Source organism: Haliotis rubra, unplaced genomic scaffold (genome assembly GCF_003918875.1).
Source record: "Haliotis rubra isolate DU_JTF1 unplaced genomic scaffold, ASM391887v1 Scf390, whole genome shotgun sequence".
Lineage (NCBI taxonomy): Eukaryota > Metazoa > Mollusca > Gastropoda > Lepetellida > Haliotidae > Haliotis > Haliotis rubra.
Genome location: NW_025767069.1, coordinates 669,407 through 688,229, shown reverse-complemented (window position 1 = coordinate 688,229; position 18,823 = coordinate 669,407). Strand labels below are relative to the sequence as shown.

Genomic DNA, 18,823 nt, shown 5'->3' with positions numbered 1-18,823 from the left:
TTTTAAATTGTGAAATAATTGTATCTTTGACAAGGATGAAGTCATTAAAAGACGCTTGTATGAGAATAAAATGATTTTCAGTGAAAGTGAAGACAAAGCTGAAACATGATGTGGAACAATTCGTGTTAGTATTTTTGTGTAATACTATAAAGTTTTGATAGTGAATACTATAAAATGAAGACATGTATCACGATAGTTTGTGTATTTCTTTATATTTGTATTAATTTCACTACAAGAGGGATCTCTGAATAGTTTGCAAGAAAGAACTCTGACGGGACCAGTTTTCACCAAAAAAATCACTAACGGATCCTTTCTTAACAATAATGGTGTCTGACAGTTCGTTGTTAACACAAATGGTGTCTGACCGGTTCGTTGTTAACAATAATGGTGTCTGACAGTTCGTTTTTAACAATAAGGGTATCTGACAGGTTCGTTGTTAACAATAAGGGTGTCTGACAGGTTCGTTGTTAACAATAATGGCGTCTGACAGGTTCGTCGTTAACCATAAGGGTGTCTGACAGGTTCGTTGTTAACAATAATGGTGTCTGACAGGTTCGTTGTTAACAATAATGGTGTCTGACAGGTTCGTTGTTAACAATCATGGTGTCTGACAGGTTCGTTGTTAACAATAATGGTGTCTGACAGGTTCGTTGTTAACAATAGGGGTGACCAACGGGTTCGTTGTTAACAATAGGGGTGAACAACGGGTGCGTTGTTAACAATAATGGTGACCAACGGGTACGTTGTTAACAATAATGGTGTCTGACGGGTTCGTTGTTAACAATGAGGGCGCCTGACAGGCATGTTGTTAACAATAAGGGTGTCTGACGGGTTCGTTGTTAACAATGAGGGCGCCTGACAGGTATGTTGTTTACAATAAGGGTGTCTGTCAGGCCCCATGTTTACATGCAGGGTGTCTAGTGGACTCGCTCTTTACAAGAAGGGTGTCACCAGACGGGTTCCATGATTACAAGAAGGGTGACACCAGACGGGTTCCATGATTACAAGAAGATGTCACCAGACGGGTTCCATGATTACAAGAAGGGTGTCTGCTAGGTTTCATGTTTTGGGAAGGGCATCCGATAACTGTTTTACAAGATGGTGTTTCTGGTTCCGCGTGGCAGGAACACTGGCTCTGTAATTTTTAAGGTATTTATAGAAGATAGTCTATATCCAAGTACGTTGACCCCGAATTGTCGTTTTCACAATTTCTGCCTAGCCCACAGCATCCAACCATAATGATATTCCGTCCGCCAAACCTTGAAACCACGCCCTCCGCGTCTACCTCTTATACCATCAATCTACACTCGTAAACTTGATAAACTTGATAGATACAGATCACAGGTTGTCCTTTCAGTAGTAATAAGCACATCAATCTTCCTGTCTCGTTATCTACAGTCTACTCAGGTTCCAAGATACTACAGACTTTACGCCTCGAAAAACACTCCAAGTCTCAGACACTCTAAGCCTGTACACCTTCAATAATTTCTGTTAGGTGCCCCAGAGAAACTCCGTTACCTCTCGGCTATCGGTGTTAATTTATAGCCCCGTTAATCTTTTGGAAGATTAATGCTTGTGGATTAACGTAGTGACTTTCCGTCAGGTTGTATCTACGACTGTTCATTTAATAAACATTAGGGTCTGCTAATAAGACGTGTCAATACTGCCATTGATCAGCTGGTATCGTGAGGCCATCACATTTCGGTTAGGAAATGTACAAGTTTGAGGTAAGGATCAAATATGGGGTAACACGATTGAATTTCTGCCAAACGGAACCTCTCAACATATTGCCTAATCTAATCAGTACTACTCGTGCGGGAGAATTGAAAATCACTTGACAAATACTTTATCAATACAAATTACAATTACATTAACTGCTACTCATGCTCTCGGTTGACCACCTATCAATCAGAGTCCGGGATAGGAGCGGGGAGGGGTGTTAGTAGGGAATCAGGGTATTAGGGGTATAGATTATTGGAATACGAACTTTACGTGGTCAATGGGGTAAAGGATCTTTAGAGTCCAAAAGCGATGGGACTTATGACGCATTAAACACGATGTCTACTAATAGGTTACAAAATCTCGTTCAGGGCCATGTTATCTTGCTTCATCGGACCATACCGAGGATTATTTTTGTGTCGATGTGTAGATTTGTATTCAAAATTATTCATTTCTAACAGTGACAAAGGACGGGGGTAGAAGGACAGTTCTAGATCCACATTATTTGAAACAATAGATAACGTTTACAAATTGCTGCGTGTTTTATGAGATGCGTTCACAGGAATGAGAAAGAGACATAATTTCAACATATACACGTTTTAGATTTATACTTACACACTAAATTTATCAGAAAGGCTTCATTGTGTCAAAAAGACTAATTTATGGAATTTACATGCAGTAAGTTTGATCTTTTTTCACAAGCACGTCTTTTCTAAGATTTGTCCTAACCTGATTTTCTTTATAGATACAACCGCAACAAACATGGATTGAAAAATTAATATAAGGTCGCTGACGTGCCCATAGTAAGATTTTCGCTTGAAGTTGGGTAAGTCGTCGTGTTTCACACACAAAAGCCATTCTTGAAGTCGCCAGAAGTTAAAATTTGACGCTTCCAGTGGACCATTCTTCAGTGCTTTCGTCCTAAGATTAACATATTTTGAGTCCGTAAGAAATTCAAACACAGTTAGTGATTCAAATAATGGAATTTACGTGAAATTGTTCAGCTTACAAAAAATGAAAATCATATTTTACGAAGTAAATTAGAAGTGTCAGAGTGAGGTCAAAAGCATTCATCCCGCAAATGTCGGTGTTAAGGTAAATTTACTTCAGAAACAGACTGTATGGCTTATTAACAATAACGCTGAACGCACAAACATGATCACGCAGAGGCCGCACTGCGACAACACATTATGTGAGATGGAATTGTTTGGTTTAACACAAACCTACACAATAACAACCTAAAAATTATCCTCATGCATCGACACTTTCGCGGGCTGCTCAAATACGAAATGTGCAAATGTGAAGCCAAAGGTGAATAAGACGCGTATGAGCTCTGGAGTCGTTAGGTGCGACGTCAACCTGATAGAACAAAAACTGTTCGAAATAAATTACAACAAAAGATATGTGTACCCCGGCTCCTCCTTCCTACCCCACCCAACCACGCCCTCCACCCACGCAGGGGGGAATTCTGTGGGTGCGGGTAGAACGGTAAGGGATGCATGAAAGCACTACTAATTAAACTCCATGCCCCATCAAAGACGCCTGCTGGATGCACTATAAAGCCAACCCGATTTTCTTTTAACCGTACGTTACAACGAAACATCCAAATGCGTAAAAACATTTAAAAAGATTTTTTCCTTTTCCTATAGTTATTGCATATTTCAAGGATATTTTATATTTCACCTTTATTATATATCAATACATAGTTGTTTATATCCCTCTTATTTTTGGAGTGTGTATATGTCATGATAAGGCTTCTCTCTTTAGCGTGTGGAAATAAGATCTTTGAATGTTTTTTGAAAAGTATGTGTATTTCTTCCGAATTCTTGAATTTTGGTACTGATGAAATGTTTGTTTTTGTCCGAAAACGAATAACATATATGTTAACTGTGTAAGGTAAAGGAGAAAATACCTGCTTTTTAAATACTTATGGAACAGCAGCTAAGGATGTTTATTATTAATTTTGTCGTCTTTTCATTTCTTTCATACATTTAGATTAAATTCACTTCATCGTGATTCAATTGGACCAGGGTAGATAACTCTTGTTTACAGTTGGGCCATCTCGATTAACCATTGTCTGTTGAGTGGATTAGTGGGGAGATTTTCAAATGTATTTCTAATTTCTATCAATATATAGTTTCAAAAGAAGAAGTCTCTTGAAAATGGCGATTTCTTGTCCACGTTAAACCACACCATTTATTAAGCTAGACAAGTCCATAAGATGTAAATTGTCAACTTTATCACGGCCATTGTTTACATATATTCTCGTGGATTTGTCCTTGAAGCAGACAAAGTAAACATTTTGAAATCATCACTTTGTTTTAACAAACTCACGAACATTTACATTTATAATAATCAATAACTATACATACTTACCAGATGCTTGCTTTCCACTGCACAGACATGCTTAATAAGTACAGTTTCAAATACGGAGAATTATAACGCGCATTAATTGTCCGACTCGTGAAACTAAATATATTCCAAAAGTCACTCCCGCAAATAATCGTTGAAGAACAGTGTTCGTTTAGAAGTAATTGCTCACAATCATGACAAAACATTAATTAAACAACTTCTTTGACGGGCATTTAGACGTTGGAGCAGTAAGGAATTATAACAATATATGGATACACAACTTCACAAGCTTGATAACGGTGTTGGAACCTACACCAAAACGCCGTACTCACTGTAATAAAGAAGTTGTTCATCCATATATTGTTATTCTTCCTCATTAACTAAACATTTGGTCAGAGAAACATCTATATTAATGCATTAAGCAAGATATCAACTGTTTGTCAACATGTTTTTGAGGATGCGACAAGAGAGCCGTATCTGTACCAGCCCGCTGAGCAGATATGATTACGACCGTGTGCGGAAATTCGTTAAACATGAACTGAACAGTTATTGCTTGAGGAAATCAAAGACAGTTGTCCACCAGGAAACATTAACGATCACTCCGGTATATAATTGAGGTCGTTAGAGTTAGTGTTTTTGCTTAAGGCGTCTTTAATGAAGGCAGGGATATATTTATGGGTGCCGCGGACAAACTAAGATTTCTGATAAAGAAAAATAATACGAGAAAAAATCGTTGGAGCGAGTTAATGATTTGTCTAAGGGTGCAACACTCTGTCCGTACTTGAACAGATAATCATTTGTATATGCCGAACATGTTTATGCAATAATCTTCTGAGCGCTGTAAATCTTAATCACGCTGTGGAGCTTGTTTGGGGATTAATCGGATTTGATTTGCGAGGACGTCAAAAGACGCGACCTTGCTGTTTATGAAACATAAGAAAGCAGATTATTTAATAATGGATTAGGCTTTGTGAACCGACACATGCGCCGATTCAATCTTGTTGGCTGATCTTTGTTAAAATATTGTTAGTAAAAAATAAGAAATATTGGTGAGTGTGGCGTTGAACAACAAACAAACAAACAATATTAGACAATTGTAATACGCTTATTATATGTTTACAGTGAAATGGCTGTTGAAAAAATATAATCTGATATAGATCAGAGCAACATTATGTCAAGTCATGAAAATCGTCTTTTTATGATTGAGCACTCTAGTAACAATGCATTGAATATACATAAATACCTATGCAGGGAACAACCACCCCCTTTGATCCCCCGAAACAGATTCCATTTGCCGTAAAAGGCAATACATGGAATGTGAAGCGCTCATTAAAAGTCATGGAAGACACCAAATGATGGTGATAGTGACACCACAGCTTGGTGATAGTGACACCACAGCAAGCTAACCCAGACAGTCAATTCAGGTAAAGATCAACGCAATATGCAACATTTGGGGTGGAATCCACCCCGAAACAATACCCCGCCGTATACCCACCACACACAGCAATCCCATCACCACCCTAGTGGACCACACCCTACAACACACCATACACGTTTCCACTTCAGCCTACGGGGTATTTAATTTCTGCATGTGCAGCAGTCAATTCTTTATCAACTGAAAGTTTGTTTCCTATACAATCCCAAAATGGATTTGTAAAACATTTGTTCGACAATGTTGCGTGGTTAATTTAATACCACTGCATTTAAAAATGCTAAATATAAAAATATAATATTTAATATAAATCCAACGTCAGCGTTGAATGAGTTTCGATCAACTGCCGTGACAAAGTCCACTGGGCTTGAAAAGCAAAAAGTAATGGAAATTATTGGATTGAACGACTGAAATACATGTATATTGACGATAACAAGTGTTTGCAAGAAGTACATTTCAGAAGGTAGAACTTTAACATCAATGTATACTGAAGATATTTTAAACGGTAAACTACGTTTCAGAAGGTACAAAGTTCAAACACTATTACATATTATTCAACTTTAAGCTTAAAGTTTAAACTTGAATTGAGAAGGTACATAGGCAATGTCATACGTATCGGTAAATATTAAGTTTAAACTTGAATAGGGAAGATAAAAGATTAATATCGTCACATATAAAAGTCATATTATTTAATTCAGAAGGCCGAAGGTTGGTACCACTAAATATAATAATCTGTATGTTTTAAACTTTAACCCTGAAAATACAAATTTATGATAATCACAAACAATGTTCGGTTTAAACTACAATCCAGAATGTCCCCAGCAAATATCATAACATACGAAATAATAAGCTATAAAATTTTCCTCATACAGTACACGTCTAATATAACATTATACAAGCTTAAGAACTTGGATTTCAGAATATCCCCAGCGAATATCATAACATATGAAATAATAAGTTATAAAATTTTCCTCATACAGTACACGTCTAATATAACATTATAAAAGCTTAGGAACTTGGATTCAGAAGATACACAGCTAACATCATAACAGATTACATTGCATGTTTTAATCTTTAATTCAGAAGCTGCAAAATTAAAGTGTTTCAAACGCTAAGCCAGTAAGTCCCCCTTAAAAAAACTCATTATAAACTTATAAGTTTCAACAGCGTTTCAGGAAATAAACCCTAATATTACTTCACATAAAATGATAATCTTTAAACATGAATTCGGAAGGTACATATTAATTCTTGAAATATATAGGAGTGTATTCTGTTTCATACCTAGAGCATTATAATGCCACGCGCCGTACATAGCAGTACTGCCATGTCTATGTAGGGCGTATAGATTTCTTCATTGAGACCGTGGAGTGTTACCACGCCATATGTTGTTGTTCCACAAAAGATATATTGATGTCGTATCTTTGATCGTATGCTTATGAATGTTAGCCTAGAAATTTATATATTTCCAATAATGAGATTGTGTTGCACTCGGTTTGAATTCATAAACAAAAGTCGATAATTCCAGAAATCAAGCTCATGTAACACTCTTTGTAGATAGATTCGGAGGATATCTAACCTTGGGGCCATTTTAAATTGAATGCGCCATATTGTATTGTCATGTGTCATTCACTGAATGAATAACACATAGGTATTAACTCTCTCTCTCTCTCTCTCTCTCTCTCTCTCTCTCTCTCTCTCTCTCTCTCTCTCTCTCTCTCTCTCTCTCTCTCTCTCTCTCTCTCTCTCTCTCTCTCTCTCTCTCTCTCTCTCTGTAGATACTCGTCAAGATATTTTTAATAATTTCACATATACTTTGAACTACCAATCTGTCGGTGGACTCCATCTGAGGAACTTAGTACTGTTTTCGATTAACTTCATCTCTGTTTCAGATCTTTCTTTTCAAAACAATTGCTGTGATTTCTTTTATGCTTTCTCAAACATTCAAAATGTAAAATATTCAAATAAACACAAGCAACATTAATAATGATAAACCATATTTCGTTAACAAACCTGATCTTCCTAATCGGTTTTCCCCTTGATTTAATATGTAGCTTGACTGAAGGTCGCCTTTCTTTCTTAACAGACCCACGATTTACGAACTGATTTCTGCATTTTTAAAATCAATCATAAATGATTGAAATATGACTATTTTTTAGGATAACCCAGTGTTTATAAGACCTTGTTTCTTTTCTATATCCGTACATAATATGTATAAATTGCATTCCGAATTTTTCTTAAATCGGACAATAATTATACTCGTGTTTATTCCTGTATTATGTTGAATATATTTATTATTGATTGAAATTCACATGTGTGTTAAATAAATAAACTCAATCGTATCTTAGCATGCTTCTTGGCACTCTTGAATGGGATCTGTGTCATTTAAATGTGTACATTAAATACTGATTTCACAAACAGGCATGGATATTGACAAGTGATTAAAAACCAACACGAAATGTCACTACAAATTGACAGGTTTACATTTCAGTTTATGTCAAAATTGACATCAATTATTGACTAACCTTGAAATGTATTCTGATATCAATATCACAAAGTGGACAGAAACAGCCAGGCGCGTGTAGGCAATAAATCTCATATTTACCGTGTGGTAGATATTGCTCCCATGCACGTGTCGTGAAACTCGTGCTTGTGAAATTGACATTAAAAGCCGGCACTGTTAAAGAAAAGGTTCAGGGGCCTGTAGATTTGTTCTCTTCTCAAGACGGGATTAAAACAGTCTGAATGATTGGTATCTCTCAAAAGTCAATTCTTGTAGCTATATGTATGTAATATACTTACATACTGAAACAAATATTTATACACATACACGTAACATGTGAGGTATATTGTCAAGATGAATTATCATTTTTGCGATACGACAAAAATACAGTGATGAAATACGGCAAAGTTTGGGTCAAAATGGAATAACATTTCAATAAGACCGCGTCAAGATTTTGTAAAGATGGCATTACAAAATGCCTTTGAGCTTTTTGTGATCAGGATTCTCCCTCTATGCCGGTAGAGCTTGAAGTATATATGTATCAGCATTTTGTATTACATATGAGTATATTAGTACACGAACCATAAAGATGAAGATGTTGCCTTCTTGAATAAAAAGGAATTGTTATGTACACTGAGGTCACCCCCACATTGCTTTCGTTTGCCTTGTTAGTTCCTGTGACTGTGCGGTATGGGCTGAAAAAACGAACGTATTTTAACTGTGAGTTGTTCTTTTAACGAAACAATTCTTACCCTAATGAGATGGGCCCAATGAGATATGCTACATAGATAAGCAATATGTTCGAGTGATATTAAATGCAAACCAAGAATTCGAATTTTCCATGATCGTTTGGGATTCTTTGCAAAGAGAAGCTACCCAAATTGTTTTTAAAATCCAGAAATATTCTGTTTTATGATACAATTTACTCAAAACTTGTTATTCTCTTCAGGATGTCATTGAACAGTACACAATAGTAAAATGTTGTTCACTGTTCAGAATGCTCAATATTATAAAAACGTGTAGAAATGTGATGATACAGCGTATAACTTGACACACTAAACGAGAAATATATTTATAACGTAACTATTAAATAATGTTTTCGTATTTAAATATCACATCATTACAACGTTTAAATATAACAAATATGTAGTCACATTCAGCAGATACTTTATTTATTAAGCAGTGGAATTATAGATCAATTATTTATATCAATACTGCCGCCAAAAGAAAGTTTACTTGTACACTCAAAATTTGGTTTGACCAGACAATTATAAAGGTTATCCAAAACGTAACTAGGTTAAAACAAGTCCAGAACACAAGCATGATATTTGTATGGAAAACGTCAGCAACTTATAACCGTTTCCTGTTAGTTTCACATTCGGTCACCAGCAAACATTGGTGTATAGTTTCATGTGTCCGACAATTTACGAAAAAACAACAATAACAAAAAATAATCACAAAAAATTCCGAAACGTTCTTGTGGTTTAATTTCATCAAAAGGATCGTACCAGGATGAACTCATGAACCATTTTCTGTACAGAATATTATGTGACGCAATCAGCAGCGTACGGGATATGCAAGGAGCGAACAATATACATCGTAGCGAGTAATGAACGCCTATCCATAGTTCTGGTGGCAACAGCTACGACCTGTCCCACCAGAACAACGTCGATAGACGGAACCATATGGAATTGATTCTTGACAGGGTTTGTGGTTTGCCGATATTTGAAGGATATTCCTGCTATGCTCCCCAATATGTCAAGGTCTGTCTCGTTTCAGCTTGTTGTAGATTAGAATTTTTGAAAAGGCTGCGTATGGACACGTTGTTTATTAACGCTGTTATGAACAGACACACTGCGCCAAATTAATAGGTGTATTTGATGTTAAAATTACTCAGTTAAAACGTATCTTTGTGCCCAAAACAACAGCAGTGTCTGCAATGAAATAACACGTTGTAATGCTACAGGTAACTATTGACTTGATTATTTCATATTACAATAAACCCATGTAATACACAAGCGTTCTTGTATTAAACAGAGAACTTCTGCTACAGAAAATACGCATCGCTGGTACACCTGAACAATTTAAAAAATAATCCATATTTAACAAATTTGATTTCTCGTTGTCAATAATTATGTGTCAAAAGGAGATTTTACAACAATCATTTTATGTTGGCTATAGAGAACATAATGACGATAGTTGGCAGAATAATACATTATAGAATATAAATATCGTATAATTCGGAGAAATGTCACAGGTATTTGTAATACAGAAAAATTCGGCATTGAATCGCACCCCGTTAATACAGGGAAACAATATAAGTATCCTTGATATACTACTTACACTTTGCTAATGATCACAAAAATTCACAACTTTACTTAAACGTAGATTTATAATTTGAAATTGTAACCATTTAAAACTTGATAAATAATAATATGGTAACCCCTCTTTAGGCAAACAGTCACTTAAATCTAACTTTACGACTTGATACATGGGTAACCAAAAAAAATGGTTTTCATGGCACCAATCAACCATTTTGCAAATCATGTAACGAGTCACAGACAAGTACACACCTGTCAATAGCAGGTTGCGATCCACAAGATGCAGTGACATACTTAAACCTGGGATCCATGCTTACAATAAGCTTAGATATTCTAACCAAATTTCATAGTTTTTTGTTGAATCCATGATTTGATCCTTAGCAAAGTGTGAATAGTATATGAATCACACAGTGTGCATATATACATTTTTCATACATCGAATACAAATGACCATAGTGATACGCTAGATGCATACACTCTCCACATGAATCTATAGTCATGTGTTCTACTGTGAAAAGCCTATTCAAATAGCTTAATCAGATCCTGCATCACTTCTTTTAGACATGCGCCCCCAGTTTAATCTTCGTTTTAAACAACAGTGCTATATTCCGCACCACTGGTCATTGGTGTTAGGTTGATAAACAAATTTGGAAAGAAAATCACTTAAGACTGCCGAGAAAATCGTGGAAACAAACAGTGGTTCAAACTTAAGGAAAACATATTTAGCTCCTAAAATTCGGCTCTTAATAGTGTCAATCCTGGGGCTTGTGTCGGCTTGAGGGGAATTACAAGCCGCGGTCCAGGCCTCGTCAACATCGATACCAAGAAACACCGACATTGATTTTAGATTTGAGGATTCGCTCTCGTGTCGATAACACACAGGGTAACACCAGCGTACATAGAGGGTCTTTGGTCGCTTGTTGTATATGGCGCTGGATTCAAGACTCGACGCAACTCGGGGGTTGGGGTGGGGTGGGGTGGGGTGGGGTGGGGTGGGGTGGGGTGGGGATAGCCCTGGTGGGGAATATGCAGTTGGGCGCAAGGGGTAGGTGAACAGTTAGGGTATGCTACAGGTGGCGTCGTGGTAGGATGCATTAATGGGATGGATCTAGTATGGGTGGCGTTTGGGGGTGTTAGATGGGGGTGGGGACGGGTTCCGATTAGAAAGAAACCCCAGGTTTTTCTCTTGATTGGGGTTCGAGTGGGGTTGAAATGTGTCAGGTTAAGCGTAAGAAACAGGACGATATGTTATTGCTTTTGTGGAAACCGCACCTTTCTTTCTTTCATTAAACGTGATTTCCTTAACTATTTTAAGCATCCTTTTTTTTCGTGTATCTTTATAATACCAGTGTCTACCCACAATTGTTTTCCGAACAATTCAGGGTCAATGTGATTTTTATCATTCATGACTTTTTGAATATACGCAAACGGTAAACGAATACATTGAAGGGTTATATCCACCCTGATTAAGACAGGCGGTGGTTCCAGTCATCGAACAGAGAGAGTAACATCAACATGGCAATATTGCCTAAATATATGACCAAGGCATGCGGATGATTTGACTGTTATAACAGACTGTCTACTTGTGAAACCGGATCTGTCTCTAGAGAAAGAAAAGGGTTTAGAGTAGCGATCAGTCGTGATTAAGATGATGATGATGATGATGATGATGATGATGATCTGGGCATTATTTGATTGGAATAAGAAGAATGGTATTGTAGGTATATACATCCGTGTTTTGCGATTGGGAATATGGGGCACGAGGATCGGTGTGGATGGGAATAGGTTTCTAGACAGAACACTGTCAGAACTTCGGCTGTAGTAAGCGGAAATGTACACAGCTCTAAACAGCTAACAAATTAGAAAAACAAGTAACGACTTCATACTTGTATCAATAATAGTTACATACTTCCTAGAAAGAAATGTGTTATTTTAGCATACAACTGCTCATTAACATGTTTCATTTTATTCAAATTTAATTTTGTTGTAAATTCAGAAAATATACAACATAATTAAAAGCACTCTTGCTAGGCTGATAAATCGTAATATACCGCTGAATATAGCAACGATACTGATAGGTTAACAAATACTATTAAATAGAATAGTCACGTGTATCATAGCTATGTCATAGGATGGCGACCAGTGGATCTAAACGTTCCATCCAAGATGACTAAAATGTCATTGCCTATCAATCTGCCAGATATAATCTCTGACATTTTTAGGTGAAGCGTTTACAGCACGTGGATCAAAGTAGATTAACGCTAGTTGCGCGAGGAGAGAGATCCGGCGATATATTTCATAATCCCCATAACTGAAATCAATGCGCCGACCCTTCATGTGTTGTGAGATCATTGATTGGGATGTTTATTTACAAATGAGCAATGATTCGAAAGTCAATAGCCACATGACTCCAGTTTAACACCTGTCTACAAGACCACAAAATGTACACGTGGATAATAGGCCTTTATCTAGTCCTAAAATCGACACGCTCTACTGGAGAGGTGTACGTATTGTATCCGCAGTGACACGTAGTAATAAATATGATAAATATATGTCGTTTACCACAAAACTATAATAAACCGTGTATATATGAAGAACACTAAAAACGGACACTTAGCTATGCAAGCTTTGAAAAGAAGGATTTGGAAATGAAGAATGGAAATGAAGCGGAAATAGAAATAATATCTAGATTAACTAATTTGGTTTCCTCAGATCAGTGTATATTACCATTCGAAAGTGACATTGATAAGCGAAAATGAAATTTGCTTTCAGAAACAAACATGTTTAACCAAACGATTGAACCACAAGTATATGGATACACACCACAAGTTGTTACAGGAATGTAGTATGTTTAAATGGACATGTTTTTCATATAACAACATGTTCACAGTGTTGATTATGCAGAGCTTATAGTTGAGCTTAATTTTGGTTCTCTTACACATTCTACATGGTGGTGGCAAAATCAAATATGCGTTCAACAAAACATATAGATAAGATGAAGGAGAAAATTATTCATAAAAAACACATTTTACTGCTTGAGGATATATACTGAAACGTCGCTATGACAGTATATTAAATACGTTGTCATCTCATGCATTGTGTATCTGGCATCTGTCCGTTAGTCCATGTTTCTATCATACAGGGAGGAAACCAAGTTCTATGGAGAGTCAACTTCTTTATTGCAATGAGTGTGACGATTCATTGCAATAAAGAAGTTGACTATCCATAGAACTTGGTTGTTCCTTCATCTTTACAACTTCTAAAATGGCTCTCAAAGAAGTTCTATCACAGTCTACCAGACACATGTTTTGGTATTTATTTACTTCTATGAGTTATTTTGTATGCAAACCAACTGAAGCAATTTATTATATAAAAATCTGAAAATATAAACCTTGACATAAAATGTGTTTATAATCTGATTTTAGAAAAGAGTCAAACTACAAAAAGGAAAATCATAGAATAATAAACACTCAATTAAATATCGGGTTAATTCTGAACATTGACTCAGCCATACACATGTAACACAATGAGTCGCTCGTTTATCACTGATGGGGGTCGGGTCGGGTCGGCAAGATGAAAGGCTCTACCTGTGTATGTGAGTGGGAGGGTTGCATACGCTACCTGGGAAATGGGGAAAGCAGTGAGAACGCTGAGACTCAAGGGACGACGTACGGAACGAAGCGACTTGTTCAACAGCCTATTCACAACTACCGGCGAATCTGCAAGTACCGGTCGCTGGTGTAACATAGCGAGGATACAATTTGTTAAATTAACTTGTCACTTTCAAAGTAGCTGCTCAATAACTATTCATTCTGGGATTTGATTTCCCACGTTTAAATCATGAGTCGAAGTGAAAAGGTGGGTTAAAGTCACGACCCATCTCTGTGAATAGAAAACATATTTGTCAGGTGTTATACTGATAAACCGGATCGTCCCAATAGATGAAAGACTGACTGACTGAGTTTGGTTTTACGCCGCTTTTAGCAATATTCCAGCAACATCACGACGGGGGACACCAGAAATGGGCTTCACACATTGTGCCCATGTGGGGATTCGAACCCGGGTCTTTGGCGTGACGAGCCAACGCTTTAACCATTAGGCTACCCCACCGCCCCAACAGATGAAAGAATATCACAATTTATATTATAACCATCAAGAATTATCATTATTATTATTGCTGTTTGTTTATTTACCGTTTGAATTTCATTCTAGAAATGGGGTAAGCAAACAAGAAGAACTTTACTTTGTCCATCCCATTTTTTATGACTGATATTCTGTTTGTCATTATAATCATATTCCCTGAAAATCCGTGCGAATATCCTGACTATTTTAATCATTATCGTTGTTGTCGTCGTCATCAACATCACCTTTGCTCTCACGTCATCATGAAACCATCTGGTCATTGATCAGTACACATATATACCCTATAAAATGTCTGCTTGTAGCTTCAATGTCTTGAACGAGGTGTACATATTACATACGTCCCTGGCTTTATCATAAAATGTAAATAAACTTCTTCCATTAATCGGCAAAATTAAATACCGCCAGAATTAATGCAACAAGGGAAATTTGAAGCGATTCCCGACAATGTGCAACCCCACCCGCTCGAGCTAAATGAGATGACATGCAGTTCATAAGTTGGCGCGTGCCACAATCTTTGAAATCTGGGTGGGGGTCGAGTGTAGGGAGGGGTGGGGTAGTGTGAGGAAGCAGTTCCTCTTCTCTCGAGCATGCCTGTCATTTCGGGGCTCTTTTGGTCCGATTCTCCCTAAAGCGTTTAGACGTGAATCCTTTCTTTGCTCCCCTGTGTCGCCAGTTAGCCATTGTATATTTCAATGAAAGAAAACCGAGTCTTAAGTGTTTAAACAGCACTGATCTTTGAGACTTTCCTCCCGGCCCAAACTTTTCATTCGTAGAAACTGATTGAGCTTAGTGTAAATACAATTTCCCTGGCCTTTCTTCGAGAATATCGCAAACATATTACAGGTGATATTAGACGAGAAATTCTTTGTCGATGATCCCTTGCTTCAGCACGTATATCCCGGGGAGGCAGTCTACGCCTAATTCATTTTTTCACAAGTTGAGATCAGCTCGAGGGTGGATGAGGTCAGAGATATGAGATCTGCCCGAACCATTAAATGAGTTAATTGTCGCCCTTACTTGATTCTAATTGAATATTGATTGTTTGTGTTCGAGAAATTGCGCTCAAGCATGCGAAGTCTGCGGAGATATGAATGTGGTTATTAGGAAGAAAGTGTTGAAAAACCGCGGGGAATACCTTTAAAACATATTCCTATTTTCGTACAACCCTCCCCGCAGTTTAGAGCAAGCGGTTCAAAGTGAAAATCCTTTTCATCTCCCTGACGCTATCTACAGTTAACTGTGTGGTAAATATTTTCTGTGGGTTAAAAATAATATGGCGTCTTAATATAAAGCAAACGTTGTTCTAATAGGTTTGATATTATCTGGCTTACCTAGCAGAACAATGGAGTATTTTTAAGTTTTTCGGTATAAAAGTGTGCTTCATATTTCCATATATATAATTGAATACTAGTAACTGCACACTATAATCCGAGACCGCGTTGTTCTCTGTTTTTAAAACGGAGACACGTGTATGAAAAATTGTCTATTATTTTTTAAACACAAAAAACAAAGACCTTGTGCAGGTTTATGAATATCTTAACACATTTTGGCACAACACGTTCATGTATCTAGATATCCATCGTTCTCCATTCTATTTCATTTCAATTTCTTTCCTATTTTAAGAATATTCTTAATATTTCTAACGCAGTTTGCAGATTGTTGGCTCAAGAATAGAAATGTCCCGTAGCAAGCTGTCGCTCGGGAACAGCGTGCGGATGAAATACCCCCCGGTAACATGTGGAATTCAACAAACAAATGTTCGTTTCGGAATTGTTAATCCTACTTTTGTGCACTCATAGAAAACGCTGCACGTGACTGTGAATACGCTAAGAATCGCAAGGCATAGCCGCACCTACTGGTCTGTGGTAACAGAACTTCAAACCATCTGTATTAAATATCATCCATTTTCGTGTATTTTCCCCAAATTATATATTTACTTTAGTATTATCAATTTCCAATGAAGTATTTTACTGTTTACACGAAGTTTGAACAAATATATGCACGTGCTTATTGGAATTTCTTCTAAATTATTATTTTTAAGATCGGTAATTATTTATTTTACAAAGATAGCTTTTGTTGAAAACATGCTATTTACACGTGTGATTTACGTTACAGGTATTGGTGATGTGTTAGTTTAAATAATCTTAAATAATACTTATATTTTTCAATCTCATTCTTTTTAGTCGGATAAGCACAGCGAGACCAAGAGGGAATCGCGCTTTCCGTAGCGCTGGAGGCGTTGGCGATCCATCAGAAACAAATACAAGCAGAACGGACATACGTAAGGTGCATTAATATTCGCGTCTCGTTTCATAGTTTGTGTGAGTGCTTTCACATTGATATATAACTAACCTTAGTCATCTATTAACATTTGGTCAACAGTATAATGTCGCACATCACGCTTTTTAAAGCAAATCTCAGATTATATTTCACTTTCAATCTGCAATCTGATTTCGTTTCAATTCCGTGATAAAATTTGATGAAACTGACGTGTTAAGCAGGGCGAACTAACTCAGCTGTCCATTCCGATAATCTACCCCCAAACCCCCTATTCTCTCTCTATTTGTCTTCCTGGCTATCAAAATTACGCGCCTCGCACCGTCGGATAGTGAAAGTTGGGTTAGAAGCGCGCCTTCTCATCTGGGAGGACAAACGGCAAATTGAGTTGGAAACTTGATTTGATTTGATTCCGATTCTCCCAAGATTCGCAGAAAAACTCCAGTCGCGTGCTTAAAGAAATTCCCGCCCGTAAGAGAAGGTGACGCGACGGGGCTCCGTCTCCCTGCACGCGACGGTCACGCGCAAACCGACCGATTAATTTCGTCTTCATCGGTGAGAAATCCGTGTCTTGAAATAACCCCAGATTAACTTTCAGTTTCCAACAGGGGAGGGAAAATTTTATTAAGCATGCAAACCCAAATATTTTTGTTTTCCTGGGACGGTGGCCGTGCAACATCTTGCCCGAGAGAGGCAACATAACAAGCGAGAAGTTTGTCTGATGTCGACAGCGCTGGATGCAATATGTCTCTTTGTTTGAAACAGCTGGTTGAGATTAAACTGTGTTCAATAGCCTCGTCAAGGAGACGGGGCTAAGATGAAAAATCGTCTCGTAAAATAGCCACACCAATGCTTTCATCTCTTAGCTTTAATTGGATCATAAGAATTCTTACTCATTTAGCTCCGCCAACTTTCTAACGGCTTGGAAAAATGAAAGACGTCGTATTTTGACAATTGTTCCCTATTTTCGACAATTAATCGGGGTGAACTTTAAAGTGTTTTCTTTCTCTCTCCCTTGCTATAATTTTCTCTAAGTCAATTACAATTTCCATATCATGGTTTTCACTAAAATGAATTAATTGACCTTTACATCGGTTAAAAGAGACACAGTTAGTGCTTACGGTTGAAAACCCCTTTTATGCCAAGTGAATGAGTCTTTGTAGTCGTGAAGGAGAAGCTAATTTGGTGTAAGAATGTTTTCACCCGTTGTAAAAAATGGCGAATTGTTGGGACGCTGTGTTATTTAAGGGTCAGTGAGTTTATTTTACGGGACTGCTGAACGTGACGGTATTACAATCCCGACGTTCAGTTTAGCGCCAAAACAGAAATGTGTAATATCAAAGATTGTAATATTACCTCCGCTTAATCCATATGGCAAATAAAGTTGATAGGCAGATATTTAAAAAATATAAAATTGAAATGAGTTTCGATTTGTAAATCTTTCTAAAAAAACATGGAACGTCAAGAGCTAACCAAAATAGAAAGTACATATTAGCAAAATTTGGTAAAACATATTAATACAATCAAAGGCATCACATTCCTGGCGAACATATGTACGTACACAGACGTAAAGAGGTGTTAAATTTGTTGCCAGACTAGATTCTAGTAATTAGCCCATGCACGACCATGACAAAGAAACGCTCTGCATTAATAAGAAACTGATATGTAATATAAGTAAATATCTCACATATAATGTAAGTACAGGCTGTAGCGGAAATTTTGGGATATTAAAATATAACCCGTGGAAAGAAAATCGTATTCCGCAAAATTGATGATAATGTGTGAAAGAATCTTTCTAACAAAATGAACGAGATACTATATGAAATGAGTATACTTGAATATGAACGTACCAATAATGTGAAGACGAGCAGAATTTGCCCCCGGGGCAATATCGCCATATCGTCACGCGGGTTGGTGTATTTCCAGCTTCTTTCATTTGCTCACTAAAATGTTTGTATAGTTCGGAGCCTGCCTGCGTTTGTCGCGAGCAGTCTGGTCGGGCAAATACTTTATTCGATCTCACAAGGATGGAGAATATTGAACAAGAAAAACGTCGAAGTTTCAAGCGCGACTGCCGGG

The 18,823-nt window shown here is 37.2% G+C and overlaps 1 long non-coding RNA gene across 1 annotated transcript in view; it reads right to left on the bottom strand.

Moving 5' to 3' along the window:
* The window catches only part of LOC124286761, a 34,938-nt gene extending 16,115 nt beyond the window's left edge, over nucleotides 1–18,823 (bottom strand). The window contains exon 1 of the long non-coding RNA XR_006901104.1: nucleotides 18,595–18,823. This is a non-coding gene — a long non-coding RNA (uncharacterized LOC124286761). The remainder of the gene's footprint in view (nucleotides 1–18,594) is intronic.